Genomic DNA, 18,290 nt, shown 5'->3' on the forward strand with positions numbered 1-18,290 from the left:
CTAACGTTTTCACGTTAGCTAAGGTTTTGACATTTTCATGTCACTAAGTTTGGATAGTCGCCAGTAAGGGCCATACTCCAGTTTACATACGATCCTTTGGGCTTGTCCCCAGTTATCCTTTGGGCTTGTCCCCAGTGATCCTTTGGGATCATCCCCAGTGATCCTATGGGCTTGTCCCCAGTTATCCTTTGGGCTTGTCCCCAGTTACTAACTTATCTTTTACATTGGCTTAGTCCCAAGATATGTTCCATTTTTCAGGTTCTCGAAGTTAAACAAATAAGGATCCTTAATCCTTATCATATGGTTATCTTGATTAAAGGTTAGGATCCTAACTTGGATCCTCAGGTATGATCCTTGACTATTTTGATTATACTAACCAACCCCTACACTTTGACAACTAAAACTATGATCCTTGAAAATTTTCAATGATAGGATATTTGATCTAGGATCATATCCTAAATTTATTAAACATGGTTTGCTCAACTCTTGTTACTCTGACAAATAGGTTTCTAAAACAAACTGGAAGATGAGAAGATAAATAAAGGATAACAACACGAGATAAGCCAGAAAGATTAGAGTTATATTATTAACAAAAGGATCTTAAACCCTTTCAAAAAGTTGTCAAAATTGCCAACCCACATTTCTACCAGCAAAACGTGGCCCGTCCACATGGGTTGGCAAAGGGTGTCCATTGTCTATGCGGTCTTAGCAGGTGCAGGAAATTAAAGGCGGCAGGATCACAAAGGCTTCATCCCCCAAACAGAGGATCCCTCCACCTTTTGTAATCCTACCTATTGTCCAAAGGATCCATGATCCTTAACCCTAAAAACTATTGTTCAAAGTTACAAACCATAATTGTTTCAAACATCAACAACCACAAACAAACCACTACCAAACTCAAAAAAATTGGGCTCCGGCCTAGTCACAAATATCCATCATCGCCCAATCATGCAGCTTACACCTTTGCTGCTCCATCACCACCAGCTTCTCCGCCTTGATCCTTGTGAGCTCCACCACCCTCCAGCATTGGGATATCCTCGGCTTCATCCTCATCCTCCAGTTCCGCCAGCCTTGCCTTCCAGCCTTCAACATCCCATGTGCTCTTATCGAAGGAAGGATCCTGAGCCTCCGTAGCCATCTGCAGTTGTATTTTGTACATAGCTATCGCGGCAGAGACTTTAGCATCCTGAGTGATATCGTGCTTCTCATAGTCAAAGTTGATCAATGCTTTGACAGCCTCATCCTTAGTAGCCCGGAGCTCCTTCTCAAGATCGGCAATCTTGAGATCCTTCAGCACACCCATCTGTTGGAGGTCGGCAATTTGACGATCCTGATCTTCAACTTGGTTAACATAAGTCTCCATTTCGGTGAATTTCTGCAAGAAAAACGGGAAACAAGATCAGACGCAAGTGATCCTTAAACTTGTCAGGATAACCAACAGGGGCAGTAATCCTAACCTCATCGAAATAATCAAGGAACTGCTGACGGAGGAGGGGAAATCCCTGGAGATCTTCAGAAGCCTTCCTCTTCTTTCCCTTACCCCTAATGGGTGCTTTAGGAGCTGATACTGAAGGACTGGCAGCAGGAGCCTTCTTCTTTGAAGATGTGACATTGGCAAGATCACTTATCCCAAATTTGGAGGCAGATTTGACAGACCTGGCAGACTTTCCAGCACCTACACAATCAAAAAACAAGATAAGTTGCTTTATTAATCAAACAATCCTACATTTAATTTATTTTCTATAAGGATACTTACTTGACATAGTGGCAGATGCAGAGGATACTTCTTGAGAATCTTGGACGATAACTTGGAAACTTCTGATTTCAGGATTTAGCTTTTTAAAAGCTAGGACTCTCTCTTTTGCAGCAGGGCTTAACTTCAGATGAGCGATGGATATAGCTGCACAAGAGATAAAAAGGACATTAGTGATCCTCATCATATGAGACAGGACTGATAGTGATCCCTCGAGGATCCTCTACCCTACCATGAGTGGCCCATTCCTTGGGCAGATCCTTCCCGTCCGGGATGGAATCCCTTCTAACAAAGAAAAAACGACGCTTCCAGTTTGTATCATTCTTGGTGACCTTGAAGACAGGGTGATCCTCCCCGGCTTTCCGTTTCAGCAGATACCGGTAAGAACCAAAAGTGGTAAAATCGTAAAGCTCGGCCAACTCCGTCATCCCCAGATCAATCCCTTCCTGCTCGATGATCCTCTCAAAGGTATACAGAACCCTCCAGATCAACGGCATAGCTTGGATATATGAGATGCCGGTTAAGGAAAAGAAAGATTGGGTGAACGATGGGAAAGGATATGAATACCCTATGGTGAATGGAGTAGCAGGAAAAGCCACCCAGGTATTCGAAACAAAGTCACTCAGAGCGGTAGGCGTGAAGGACTTGAAAACAGCATTCGCCGGAAAGCAATGACGAATTTTGTCTATGTGAACATCAGTAAAGCAGCACCTCTTCGTAGGAGAATCCTTGATAATCCCCTGGCTTTTTAAGGGACTATCCTTCTTGGAATCCTTGTGTGGAGAATTCCGGAGCAACATATTTGTAACGGAACAGAAACAGAGACGGAGCAGAAAAAACAGAGCAAAGAGAAGGAAGTAAGGAAAGAGAGAAGAAGAGGATACCTGATCAGTCTTCGGTAGCGATTATAAAGGGAAGATATCTCGAATTTAAATGCAGAGTGATCCTAACCCTATCTCCTATTTATAATCATGATTTGCAGGGATTGTCACATCTATGACGTAATGATCGCAACGGCTAGTCCATATGTAACGGCTAGTTATTCGGAGTGGCCCGTTGGAGATAAGATCGAAACAAAATATAACTCGTCTATTTACAATAAACTCCTTATATTTTGGGGGCAATTGTTGGGGCTGGATTTTTATTATAGGTGATCCTTATACGTGATCCTAACCAGTGATCCTTGTTTCTTTGGCAGACAGTGATCCTCAGCAGGACTTCAGGATCAGGATCATGGGACATTATAGTGATCCTCATACTAACGGCCACTTCCGCTCAATACAATATTGTTTTGCAGGAACATCTAGCAGGATACGCTCTAGGCATCATGATCAAGGGACGCGTCTTCACAATTATGGCAAGAGCTTAATTGAAGATAGACGTTGCACAGGATATGGAAACTTGGCTTGATTTATGGGCGGCTATTTAGGCTAGATTGTATCTCATTTCTAAAGGGGTAATGAGCTGAATATTAGTTTAGCTACCTAAAATAGGTCACCTACACACGTATAAATACCACTCTTCCTCATTCGGAAGAACACACACGACATACAACGCAACTCTCACACACTTAGACACTCGAAACAATAGTGATCCTTGTACTCAGCTCATTATCATCCAAAGTTGTAATCATATTTTTATTATATTGAAGTTGGTGATCGGTAGTTGCCATCACCCGAGGTTTTTTATGCCGGATGTTGGGGCTAGATTTTACTATAAATGATCCTTATACGTGATCCTGACTAGTGATCCTTGTTTCTTTGGCAGATAGTGATCCTCAGCCAGACTTCAGGATCAGGATCATGGGACGATATGGTGATCCTTACACTAACGGTCACTTCCACTTGTTACAAAATTGTTTTGCAGGAACACCTAGCAGGATATGCCCTACACATCATGATCCAGGGACGCGTTTTCACAAATATGGCAAGAGCTAAATTGGAGATAGACGTTGTACCGGATATGGAAACTTAGCTTGATTAATGGGCAGCAATTTAGGCTAGATTATCTTTATTTCTAAAGGGGTAATGAGCTGATTAGTGGTCTATCTACCTAAAATAGGTCACCCACACATGTATAAATACCACTCTTCCTCATTCGGAAGAACACACACAACATACGACACAACTCTCGAACACTTAGACACTCAGTGATCCTTGTACTCAGCTCATTATCATCCGAAGTTGTAACTACATTTTTATTATATTGAAGTTGGTGATCGGTAGTTGCCATCACCCGAGGTTTTTTATGCCGGAGATCATACATTGATCAAGGGCTTTTTCCTCGTATAAATCATTGTGTCTTTGTATCTTAATCACAGAAGTGATCCTTTACTTTCATAGCTAACCAAGCATCATACCCCGTTTACATAAAGTTTGGTTACATTATCCTTGTGTGATTTTTGACCAAAACAGTTTGGCGCCCACCGTGGGGCAATTGGTGCTTCATTCATAAAGAAAATCTTTTGTTCGAAATCATTTCAAAGAGTTACATGGCTTCATCATTGAAGAACACCTCCACGGCGATGTCTGCAGTCACCTCAGCACAAACCACTCTACCTCCTCCACCGGCAGGATCCCAGAGAAATGCTGAGAAGAGACCAACCCCTTCTTTCTCTAAACCTCCATCTTCTTCTGCTATGAATTCTTCTACTCCCAGTACTAGTGATGTGTTTGCTTTAATTTTGCAGATGAAGGATCGTATGCAGCGGCAGGACGAAACTAATGACAGGATCCTCAGGGAGATTGGAGATCTCAAAAGACAAAAGAAAGCGGCAGAGGATCATTCCCCACTGATGCCAAAATCCTTGAGTTTTGAGACTCCAATGGTCACCTCTCAGCCATTAGGGATCCCAGACGTACAGATCACAGGGGAGACGAGAGGATCACATCTCAAGTCAGCAGCAATGACTCAGACATCGGGCTCGTATTTTCAGCCAGCAGGATCCTATCCTCAGTATATGGGATCCTTTATGAATTCAGGAGTATATCCGGGTGCACAGCAATTTCAAGGATCATACTTCGTTCCGGGCTTATCCCAGGTTCAAGGATCCTCCTTTGTTCCAGGATCATCCCAGGTTCAAGGATCCTCCTTTGTTCCATGATCATTCCAGGGTCAAGGATCCTCCTTTGTTCCAGGATCATCCCAGGTTCAAGGATCCTCCTTTGTTCCAGGATCTACTCAGACACCAGGATCTTTCCCGATGCCAGGATCCTTAAGAAGTTTACAAACAGGAAATCCAGATGTCCATCAAGGGGACTTCATTCCAATGCAGACCATTGCTTCCACTGGTCCCTCCGTTGTTCCAGAATCCCAGCAATATGGATTCCCTAACTTGAACCCAATGGGAGGTAACACTTTAAATAATTATCCTACCACTAACCATGGATTCATGCAGGATACAGGTACCAATCACGCTATGGCCAGGGAATTACAGAAACTAAAGGACATGATCTCAAGTGTTCCAGGGGTAGTCAAGCCTATCCCAGAGATTGCAGATGGAAGCCACAAGGTATCACGCTTTGCACCACCAATTTGTGATGCAGAGGTGCCCAAAAGGTTCCATATCCCTACCATGAAGCTGTATGATGGCACAACGGATCCAGAGGAGCATATAGCACAATACAGGGAAAGGATGGAAATCAATCCTATCCCAGAAAAGTTGAAGGAAGCATGCCTATGTAAAGGATTTGGATCCACTCTAACTGGATCAGCTCTTAAGTGGCTGCTAAGTCTTCCCCCTTACTCTATTACTTCATTTGCTAATTTAGTTAATTTATTCAATAACCAATTCTCTTGTAGTAGAAAATTTGAAAAATTAACTAGTGATTTGTACAGGATAACTCAAAATAATGATGAATCATTAAGGGATTATATAACTAAATTTAGTAAAGAATCCTTGGATATTCCCAACTTGGATATGGCTACGGCTGTTGAAGCCTTCAAAATGGGACTTCTTAAGGATTCATTATTCTATGATGATCTTGTTATGACACCTTGCAGGAATTTAGATGAAGTAAGAACTCGAGCACTCAGGTTTATCCGGCTAGAGGATGACAAGAGGATCCAGGAAAGACAAGTAGGATCCTCAAAACAGGAGAAGCAAGGATCCTCCTTCAAAAACAACAAGTTCAAATCCTACCATAGAAACGAGAACAAGAATGTGCATGCTGTTGACCAAGAAGAGGATGATGAAGAATATCCTCCAATCTCAGAATATTGTTTTTCCGTTGATAATCATGAACTGATCCTTGCAATGCAGAATCTAGGTGAAAAAGCTAGGTGGCCCAGGAAGAATGATAAACCGTCCGGGACTAAAGACAAGTCCAAATGGTGTGCATACCATGAGGATTTCGGGCATCTAACTGAAGATTGCATAGCCTTAAGAAAGGAAATTGGATACCTGCTAAGCAAGGGGCATCTAAAAGAATTGTTGGGGAGAAAAAAGCAAAGGACCCAGGATCCTGAAAGGATCCCCGAAAAAGCCCCAGCACCTCCGGCAAATGCACAAGTGATCAACTTTATATCCGGAGGATCAGACATCTGTGGTACATCCTTCTCAGCGGCCAAAAGATATGCAAAAGAATCAAAAATGGACAATGGAGAAAGGCCTGTTAGAACATCAAGTGTTTCAGAAGGAAAAACGATAACCTTTGATGAGGATGACCGCATTAACATCCAGGATCCTCATCATGATAGTTTAGTTATTACTCTCTTTATTTCTAACCATTTTGTCCGCAGGATCCTTATCGATGGAGGGAGCTCAGTGAACATTATCCAGCTTGATGTCTTGAAGAAGATGGGAATCCCAGAATCAGACATCACACCAAGATCCTCCGTGCTTGTAGGATTCAGTGGGGAAACGAAGAAAACTCTGGGGGACATCAAACTCCCAATCTACGTGGAAGGATTACATAATTACCAAAAATTTTGTGTTATTGACTGTTTATCTTGTTGCAACGTTATCCTTGGCAGGCCTTGGATACATGACATGAAAGCAGTTCCATCTACCTACCATCAATGTGTGAAGCTCCCTAGCCCATGGGGGATAATCAAGATCGACAGTGATCAGCAAGAGGCTAAGGATTGCTATACCTCATCCATGAAGCCAACCTCGAAGCCAAGGGAGCAATAGCAATTACAGTATCCTCCGAGGAATGTCTTGGAGGCAAGGGAACAAGATGTGGATGAAATCCTCTTGGATCCTAGTGATCCTGAATCAAAAATCTATATCGGATCAGGGATCCTTGGCAAAATGAAAGAAGACATGATATCCTTCCTCAAAAGAAGAAAATCTACCTTTGCATGGAAACATGAAGATATGACAGGTATATCCAAGGATATTATTACTCACAAACTTGGCATTGACAGGTCTATCAAGCCAATCCATCAAAAAAGGAGGAAGTTTGCACCAGAAAGGAATGCCATTATCCAAGAAGAAGTAGAGAAACTACTTCGAGCAGGTATGATCAAAGAGGTAAAGTATCCAAAATGGTTAGCCAATGTGGTTGTTGTCCAAAAGAAAAACGGAAAGTGGAGGGTATGTGTCGATTTCACTGATTTGAATAAGGCATGTCCCAAGGATCCTTTCCCATTACCCCACATTGACTCCATGGTGGATGCAACAGCGGGGCATGAACTGTTAACCTTTATGGATGCATCATCTGGATTCCAACAAATCCAGATGGAACCATCTGACCAAGAGGATACAGCCTTTATGACCCCAACCGGTTTATATTGCTATATTGCCATGCCTTTTGGACTAAGAAATGCAGGTGCAACATATCAAAGGCTGGTAAATATGATGTTCAAGGATCAAATCGGAAAAACTATGGAGGTGTACATAGATGATATGGTGGTCAAGTCAAAGAAAGCTGAGGATCACCTAAGGGACTTGGAAGAAGCATTCGATATCCTTGATAATTATAACATGAAACTAAATCCTTCGAAATGCCATTTTGGTGTTAAGGCAGGAAAGTTTTTAGGATACATGGTAACCTAGAGGGGCATTGAAGCAAGCCCGGAACAAATCAAAGCATTAATAAATATCAAATCTCCTGCCAATGCCAAGGATGTTCAAAGACTGACAGGCAGGATAGCAGCTTTGAACAGATTCATATCGAAATCCTCAGAAAAATGCAGAGAATTCTACGATATCCTAAGGAAGAATAAGAAGTTCGAATGGACTGAGAAGCATGAGAATGCTTTACAAGCCCTTAAAGAATATATGTCTTCAGCACCAGCATTAGCAAAACCGGAGAAAGGAGATGTGTTATCCTTATACCTAGCGGTATCCTCAACCGCTGTAAGTGCAGTCCTCGTCAAGGATCATGAAGGTACACAATATCCTATCTACTATGTAAGTAAAAGTTTGCTTGATGCCGAATCCAGGTACTCACACCTCGAAAAACTTATCCTTGCATTAATCATGGCATCCACTAAGTTAAGGCATTATTTTGAAACCCATACTATTGTTGTTAAAACTAACTTTCCAATTAAGAATGTCCTCAGGAAACCGGATATGTCAGGAAGAATGGCTAAGTGGGCAGTGAAGCTTAGTGCCCATGATATAAGATACGAACCGAGAACAGCCATTAAATCTCAAGCACTAGCAGATTTTGTGGCTGATTTCAGTAGTGATCTACAAAAGGAAGCAGAATTGGAGGTCCAGCAGCTGGATGAGACCAAGGATCCTTGGATCCTGCACACTGACGGATCCTCAAATATCAAAGGCACAGGGCTAGGGATCCTACTAAAATCGCCACAGGGGGACATAATACCCCACTCCATAGCTTGTGAGTTCCAGGCAACTAACAATGAGGCTGAGTATGAAGCCTTAATTGCTGGATTACAAATTGCTAAGGATATGGGGGTAAAGTATCTCGAAGTATATGTAGATTCATTATTGATCACCAATCACTTTAATGGATCCTATGCTGTTAAAGGTGAAAAACTAACCAAATATTTAGAGATAGTCAAAAATTGGCACTCTCTTTTGTTTCTTTTAGCTTAACACAGGTACCAAGGGAGGATAACACGGAAGCTGATGCATTGGCCAACCTAGGATCATCCTTAAAAATTCCAGAAGATATAAGTATCCCTATCATCCATATCCTGGCTCCTGCTATTGAAAATCAAGTAGCCATGGAAATAGAAGAGGATACTGCAGTAATCCCTAGTGAAGAAGCTCGATCTTATTCAGGATCATGGATCCCACCAATCATGAAATACTTGCAAAACGGAGAGATCCCAATGGGAGAAAATCCTAGAGCTTTCAAGATCAAGGTATCTCAATTTACAATCCTAAATAATATGCTATATAAACGATCCCTTGCAGGACCATATTTAAGATGTATTGAGGATCCTGAAATCGAAGAAGTATTGAGAGACTTCCATGAAGGAGATTGTGGAAACCACACTGGGGGCAGGGCATTATTCTCAAGGATCCTTAGAACAGGATACTACTGGCCAACCATGAAAAGGGATGCTGTAGAATATGCCAAGAAGTGTGATCCTTGCCAGAGACATAGCAATATCCTCCATCAGCCAGCTGAATTCTTACACCCAATACCATCCTCTTGGCCATTCATGAGATGGGGAATGGATATAGTTGGCAAGCTCCCTAAAGCACCTGGTGGAAAAGTATTTATGCTTGCCATGACTGACTATTTTTCCAAGTGGATAGAAGCTGAAGCCTTCGCTCAAGTCAGAGAAAAGGAAGTCATATCCTTCATCAAAAGAAACATTATAACCAGATTTGGCATTCCCTCTGAAATTATATGTGATAATGGTTCTCAATTCATTGGAAGGAGAACCACTAACTTTTGTGACAGTTGGGGAATCAAGATGATAACATCAACACCAGTTCATCCACAAGCCAATGGTCAAGCAGAATCATCCAATAAGATCATCATCAACAATCTGAAGAAAAAGCTAGGATCCAAGAAAGGGAAATGGGCAGAAGAATTGCCTTATGTGCTATGGGCTGATAGGACAACTCCCAAAAACACCACTGGTCAAACACCTTTCTCTTTAGTATTTGGGGCAGAAGCAGTGATCCCAACAGAAATGGTGATCCCAACTGCTAGAACAAGTGCTCGTGATCCTGAAGAAAATGCTGCAATTCTAGCTCAGGATTTGGATACTATTGAGGAAATCAGGGATCTAGCCAGAATAAGGATGGCAAGCTACCAACAAAGGATGGCTGGTGCCTACAACAAGAATGTCAGGATAAGGAAGTTCCAAGTTGGAGATATGGTGTTGAGAAAAGCATTTCAAAATACTATCAATCCTGCTGACGGGAAGCTAGCACCAAAATGGGAAGGTCCCTACTTGATTGAAGCTGAAGCAGGAAAGGGGGCATACAGGTTGCTAACCATGGAAGGAAACTTGTTACCAAGAGCCTGGAATGCTGTTCACCTAAAGAAATATTTCATGTGAACATGATCCTTCTTGCATGTGAAATATCCTTGAAGGATCCTGGAGATATCGGTGATCTTTACTCTGGTAATATGCTTATCCTAAAACTATTGCATTTTCTTACTTTTCGTCTAAGGATAAGGATCATGTATCCTTCATCCTCTACTCACAAACCATTTGAGTTATGATAGTTCAGGTATCTCCAGCAAATCGTCAAAGATCTCCAAGAGCACCACAGATCCTTGGGTCCAACCTCAGTTATCCTTGGGATTATCCCCAGTTTCCGCCAGCAGCGCACGATGATCCTGGTATAGTTCATGTCTTTGGGATCAGTACCCATTTTCGGGGCTGGCGACCTCATCGTACTGGCTATACTTGGGATCCTACGTATAATGGTGGACGCACCATACATCCGTTCCTAAGGTTTCTAACGTTTTCACGTTAGCTAAGGTTTTGACATTTTCATGTCACTAAGTTTGGATAGTTGCCAGAAAGGGCCATACTCCAGTTTACATACGATCCTTTGGGCTTGTCCCCAGTTATCCTATGGGCTTGTCCCCAGTGATCCTCCGGGATCATTCTCAGTTATCCTATGGGCTTGTCCCCAGTGATCCTCCGGGATCATTCTCAGTTATCCTATGGGCTTGTCCCCAGTGATCCTCCGGGATCATTCTCAGTTATCCTATGGGCTTGTCCCCAGTGATCCTTTGGGATTGTCCCCAGTTACCCTTTGGGCTTGTCCCCAGTTATCCTTTGGGCTTGTCCCTAGTTACTAACTTATCTTTTATATTGGCTTAGTCCCAAGTTATACTCCATTTTTCAGGTTTTTCGAAGTTAAACAATTAAGGATCCTTAATCCTTATTGTTCATTAAGATTTTTACCTATGGTTATCCTGATTAAAGGTTAGGATCCTAACTTGGATCCTCAGGTATGATCCTTAACTACTTTTAATTTCATTATTCATTTGAATAACCTTTAGACCTTGACAACTGAATCTATGATCCTTAAAATAAACTATCTTGAAAACTTTCGATTATAGGATATTTGATCCAGGATCATATCCTAAATTTCTTAAACATAATTTGCTCAACTTTTCAAACAAACATGTGTCAAAACAATTGAAAATCAAAAAGGATAATAACACAAGATAAGCGACAAAAGTTTAAGATTTTATTTATTAAACAAAAGGATCTTTAACTCTTTCAAAAAGTTGTCAAAATTACCTACCCAAAGCATCTACCAGCAATACGTGGCCCGTCCGCTGGGGTAGGTAAAGGGTGTCCATGATAATAGGTTCAAAAGTATTGCAGGGAAATTAAAAGGCGGCAGGATCACAACGGCTTCATCCCCCAAACAGAGGATCCCTCCACCATGTGTAATCCTACCTATTGTTCAAAGGATCCCGGATCCTTAACCCTAAGAAACTATTGTTCAGAGATTACAGACCATAATTGTTTCAAACATCAACAACCACAAAAAACCACTACCAATCCTAAAAAATTGGGCTCCGGCCTAGTCTCGAAATATCCATCATCGCCCAATCATGCAGCTTACTTCTTCGCTGCTCCATCACCACCAGCTTCTCCACCCTGATCCTTGTCAGCATCACCTCCCTCCAACATTGGGATGTCCTCAGCATCATCATCATCTTCCAACTCTGCTAACCTTGCCTTCCAGCCCTCAACATCCCATGTGCTCCTGTCAAAGGAAGGATCCTGAGCCTCCGTAGCCATCTGCAGTTGTATCTTGTACATGGTTACCGCGGCAGAGACCTTAGCGTCTTGGGTAATGTCATGCTTCTCATAATCAAACTTGATCAACGCTTTAACAGCCTCATCTTTGACTGCCCGGATCTCTTTCTCAAGATCGGCAATCTTAAGATCCTTCAGCCCACACGTCTGTTGAAGGTCAGCAATTTGACGATCCTGATCCTCAACCTGATTGACGTAAGTCTCCATTTCGGAGAATTTCTAAAGAAGACAACAGGAAAGCAACATCAGACACATGTGATCCTCGGACTAGTCGAAGACAATTAACAGGGGCAGTGATCCTAACCTCATCAAAATAGTCAAGGAATTGCTGACGGAGAAGAGGAAATCCCTGAAGGTCATCTGAAGCCTTCCTCTTTTTCCCTTTGCCTCGGGCAGGTGCTTTAGGGGCTGAGACTGAAGGGCTGGCAGCAGGAGCCTTCTTCTTCTTAGAAGACGTGACATTGGCAAGGTCACCTATCCCAAACATGGAGGCAGATTTAACAGACCTGGCAGATTTTCCGGCACCTACACAATTCAAAAACAAGATAAGTTCCCTTGTTAAATTAAATACTTTCACATAAAACTTATTTGCTATGAGGATACTTACTTGACATTGTGGCAGATGCAGAGGATATCTCTTGAGAATCTTGGATAATGATTTGGAAGCTTCTGACTTCAGAATTAAGCTTCTTGAAGGCTAACACTCTTTCTTTGGCAGCAGGGGTCAACTTTAAGTGAGCAACAGAGATAGCTGCAAAAAAGAAAAGACATCAGTGATCCTCATCATAAGAGACAGGACTGATAGTGATCCTTCAAGGATCCTCTACCCTACCATGAGTGGCCCATTCCTTGGGCAGATCCTTCCCATCCGGGATGGAATCCCTCTTAACAAAGAAAAACCGACGTTTCCAGTTTGTATCATTCTTGGTAACTTTGAAGATAGGGTGATCCTCTCCAGCTTTCCGTTTCAGCAGATAACGATGTGATCCAAACGTAGTAAGATCATAGAGCTCAGCCAGCTCTGCCATCCCCAGATCAATCCCTTCTTGCTCGATGATCCTCTCGAAGGTATATAGAACCCTCCAGATCATCGGCATAGCTTGGATATATGAGATGCCGGTAAGAGAAAAGAAAGATTGGGTGAACATCGGAAAAGGATATGAATACCCAATGAGGAAGGGAGTAGCAGGAAAAGCCACCCAGACATCTGAGACAAGATCGCTTAAAGCAGTAGGATCAAAGGGTTTGAAAACAACATTCGCTGGGAAACAATGGCGAATCTTGTCTATGTGGACATCAGTAAAGCAACATCTCTCCACGGGAGAATCCTTGATAATTCCCTGGCTCTTTAAGGGACTCCCCTTCTTGGGACTCTTGTGCGGAGAATTACGGAGCAGCATATTTGAACAAAAAACAGAGTAAAAGCACGAAAGAACAGAGCAAAGAAGAGAAAGAAGAAGATGATACCTGATCAAGAGTCTTCAATGATGGTTATAAAGGGAGATACTTCGAATTTAAATACAAAATGATCCTAACCCTATCTCCTATTTATAATGATGATTTGCAGGGATCGTCACATCAGTGACGTAAATATCATAACGGCTAGTCCATATGCAACGGCTAGTAAATCGGAATCATCCGTTAGAGATAAGCTCAAAACAAAATATAACTCATCTATTTACAATTAACTCCTTATATTTTGGGGGCAATTGTTGGGGCTAGATTTTACTATAAATGATCCTTATACGTGATCCTGACTAGTGATCCTTGTTTCTTTGGCAGATAGTGATCCTCAGCCAGACTTCAGGATCAGGATCATGGGACGATATGGTGATCCTTACACTAACGGTCACTTCCACTTGTTACAAAATTGTTTTGCAGGAACACCTAGCAGGATATGCCCTACACATCATGATCCAGGGACGCGTTTTCACAAATATGGCAAGAGCTAAATTGGAGATAGACGTTGTACCGGATATGGAAACTTAGCTTGATTAATGGGCAGCAATTTAGGCTAGATTATCTTTATTTCTAAAGGGGTAATGAGCTGATTAGTGGTCTATCTACCTAAAATAGGTCACCCACACATGTATAAATACCACTCTTCCTCATTCGGAAGAACACACACAACATACGACACAACTCTCGAACACTTAGACACTCAGTGATCCTTGTACTCAGCTCATTATCATCCGAAGTTGTAACTACATTTTTATTATATTGAAGTTGGTGATCGGTAGTTGCCATCACCCGAGGTTTTTTATGCCGGAGATCATACATTGATCAAGGGCTTTTTCCTCGTATAAATCATTGTGTCTTTGTATCTTAATCACAGAAGTGATCCTTTACTTTCATAGCTAACCAAGCATCATACCCCGTTTACATAAAGTTTGGTTACATTATCCTTGTGTGATTTTTGACCAAAACACCGGAGATCATACATTGATCAAGGGCTTTTTCCTCGTATAAATCATTGTGTCTTTGCATCTTTTATCACAGAAGTGATCCTTTACTTTCATAATTAACCAAGCATCATACCCCGTTTACATAAAGTTTGGTTACATTATCCTTGTGTGATTTTTGACCAAAACAGCAAGCATAAATACTTTTCCTCTAGGTGCTTTAGGGAGCTTGCCAACTATATCCATCCCCCATCTCATGAATGGCCAAGAGGATGGTATAGGGTGTAGCAGTTCAGCTGGTTGATGAAGGATATTGCTGTGTCTTTGACAAGGATCACATTTCCTAGCATATTCTACAGCATCCCTTTTCATGGTTGGCCAGTAGTATCCTGTTCTAAGGATCCTTGAGAACAATGCCCTGCCCCCAGTGTGGTTTCCACAATCTCCTTCATGGAAATCTCTCAATACTTCTTCAATTTCAGGATCCTCGATACATCTTAAATATGGTCCTGCAAGAGATCGTTTATACAATACATTATTTAAGATTGTGAATTGAGATACCTTAATCCTGAAAGCTCTAGGATTTTCTCCCATCGGAATCTCCCCGTATTGCAAGTATCTCATGATTGGTGAGATCCATGATCCTAAATAAGATTGAGCTTCTTCACTAGGGATTACTGCAGTATCCTCTTCTATTTCCATGGCCACCTGGTTTTCAATAGCAGGAGCCAGGATATGGATGATAGGGATACTTATATCTTCTGGAATCTTTAAGGATGATCCTAAGTTGGCCAATGCATCAGCTTCCGTGTTATCCTCCCTTGGTACCTGTGTTAAGCTGAAAGAAACAAAAGAGAGTGCCAATTCTTTACTATCTCTAAATATTTGGTTAGTTTTTCACCTTTAACAGCATAGGATCCATTAAAGTGATTGGTGATTAATAATGAGTCTACATATACTTTAAGATATTTTACCCCCATATCCTTAGCAATTTGCAAGCCAGCAATTAAGGCTTCATATTCAGCCTCATTGTTAGTTGCTTGGAACTCACAGGCTATGGAGTGGGGTATTATGTCCCCCTGTGGCGATTTTAGTAGTATCCCGAGCCCTGTGCCCTTGACATTTGAGGATCCATCGGTGTGTAGTATCCAAGGATCCTTGGTTTCATCCAGCTGCTGGACTTCCAATTCTGCTTCTTTTTGTAGATCACTACTGAAATCAGCCACAAAATCAGCTAATGCTTGGGATTTAATGGCTGTTCTTGGCTCATATCTTATATCATGGGCACTAAGCTTTACTGCCCACTTAGCCATTCTTCCTGACATCTCTGGTTTCCTGAGGACATTCTTAATTGGAAAGTTAGTTCTAACAACAATAGTATGGGTTTCAAAATAATGCCTTAACTTCGTTGATGCCATGATTAAAGCAAGGATAAGTTTTTCGAGGTGTGAGTACCTGGATTCAGCATCAAGTAAACTCTTACTTACATAGTAGATAGGATATTGTGTACCTTCATGATCCTTAACAAGAACAGCACTTATAGCGGTTGAGGATACCGCCAAATATAAGGATAACACATCTCCTTTTTCAGGCTTTGTTAATGCTGGTGCTGAGGACATATATTCTTTAAGGGCTTGTAAAGCATTCTCATGTTTCTCAGTCCATTCAAACTTCTTGTTCTTCCTTAGGATATCGTAAAATTCTTTACATCTTTCTGAGGATTTTGATATGAACCTGTTCAGAGCTGCTATCCTGCCTGTTAGCCTTTGCACATCCTTAGCATTGGCAGGGGACTTGATGTTCACTAGTGCTTTAATTTGCTCCGGACTTGCTTCAATGCCCCTCTGAGTTACCATATATCCTAGGAATTTTCCTGCCTTAACGCCAAAGTGGCATTTTGAAGGATTAAGCTTCATGTTATATTTATCAAGGATATCAAATGCTTCTTCCAAATCCCTTAGGTGATCCTCAGCTTTCTTTGATTTGACTACCATATCATCTATGTATACTTCCATAGTTTGTCCAATTTGATCTTTGAACATCATATTCACCAGCCTTTGATATGTTGCACCTGCATTTCTTAATCCAAAAGGCATGGCAATATAACAATACAAACCTGTTGGGGTCATAAAGGCTGTATCCTCTTGGTCAGATGGTTCCATCTGAATTTGTTGGAATCCAGATGATGCATCCATAAAGGTCAACAGTTCATGCCCGGCTGTTGCATCCACCATGGAGTCAATGTGGGGTAATGGGAAAGGATCCATGGGACATGCCTTATTCAGATCAGTGAAATCGACACATACCCTCCACTTTCCGTTTTTCTTTTGGACAACGACCACATTGGCTAACCATTTTGGATACTTTACCTCTCTGATCATACCTGCTCGAAGTAGTCTCTCTACTTCTTCTTGGATAATGGCATTCCTTTCTGCTGCAAACTTCCTCCTTTTTTGATGGATTGGTTTGATAGACCTGTCAATGCCAAGTTTGTGAGTAATAATATCCTTAGATATACCTGTCATATCTTCATGTTTCCAAGCAAAGGTAGATTTTCTTCTTTTGAGGAAGGATATTAGGTCTTCTTTCATCTTGCCAAGGATCCCTGATCCGATATAGATTTTTGATTCAGGATCACTAGGATCCAAGAGGATTTCGTCCACATCTTGTTCCCTTGCCTCCAAGACATTCCTCGGAGGATACTGTAATTGCTATTGCTCCCTTGGCTTCGAGGTTGGCTTCATGGATGAGGTATAACAATCCTTAGCCTCTTGCTGATCACTGTCGATCTTGATTATTCCCCATGGGCTAGGGAGTTTCACACATTGATGATAGGTGGATGGGACTGCTTTCATATCATGTATCCAGGGCCTGCCGAGGATAACATTGCAACAAGATAAACAGTCAATAACACAAAATTTTTGATAATTATGTAATCCTTCCACGTAGATTGGGAGTTTGATGTCCCCCAGAGTTTTCTTCGTTTCTCCACTGAATCCTATAAGCACGGAGGATCTTGGTGTGATGTCTGATTCTGGAATACCCATTTTCTTTAGAACATCAAGCTGGATAATGTTCACTGAGCTTCCTCCATCGATAAGGATCCTGCGGACAAAATGGTTAGAGATAAAGAGAGTGATAACCAAACTATCATGATGAGGATCCTGAATGTTAATGCGATCATCCTCATCAAACGTTATCATCTTCCCCTCTGAGACACTTGATGTTCTAATAGGTCTTTCTCCATTATCCATTTTTGACTCCTTTGCATGTCTTTTGGCCGCCGAGAAGGATGTACCACAGATGTCTGATCCTCCAGAAATAAAGTTGATCACTTGTGCATTTGCCGGAGGTGCTGGAGCCTTTTCAGGGATCCTTTCAGGATCCTGAGTCCTTTGCTTTTTTCTTCCCAACAATTCTTTTAGGTGCCCCTTGCTTAACAGATATCCAATCTCTTTTCTTAAAGCAATGCATTCTTCGGTTAGATGCCCGAAATCCTCATGGTATGCACACCATTTTGACTTGTCTTTAGTTCCGGATGGTTTATCATTCTTCCTGGGCCACCTAGCTTTTTCACCTAGATTCTGCATTGCAAGGATTAGTTCATGATTATCAACGGAAAAACAATATTCTGAGATTGGAGGATAATCTTCATCATCCTCTTCTTGGTCAACAGCATGCACATTCTGGTTCTCATTTCTATGGTAGGATTTGAATTTGTTGCTCTTGAAGGAGGATCCTTGCTTCTCCTGTTTTGAGGATCCTACTTGTCTCTCCTGGATCCTCTTGTCATCCTCTAGCCGGATGAACCTGAGTGCCCGAGTTCTTACTTCATCTAAATTCCTGCATGGTGTCATAACAAGATCATCATAGAATAATGAATCCTTAAGCAGTCCCATTTTGAAGGCTTCAACAGCCGTAGCCATATCCAGGTTGGGAATGTCCAAGGATTCTTTACTAAATTT

Source organism: Helianthus annuus, chromosome 13 (assembly GCF_002127325.2).
Source record: "Helianthus annuus cultivar XRQ/B chromosome 13, HanXRQr2.0-SUNRISE, whole genome shotgun sequence".
Taxonomy (NCBI): Eukaryota; Viridiplantae; Streptophyta; class Magnoliopsida; order Asterales; family Asteraceae; genus Helianthus; species Helianthus annuus.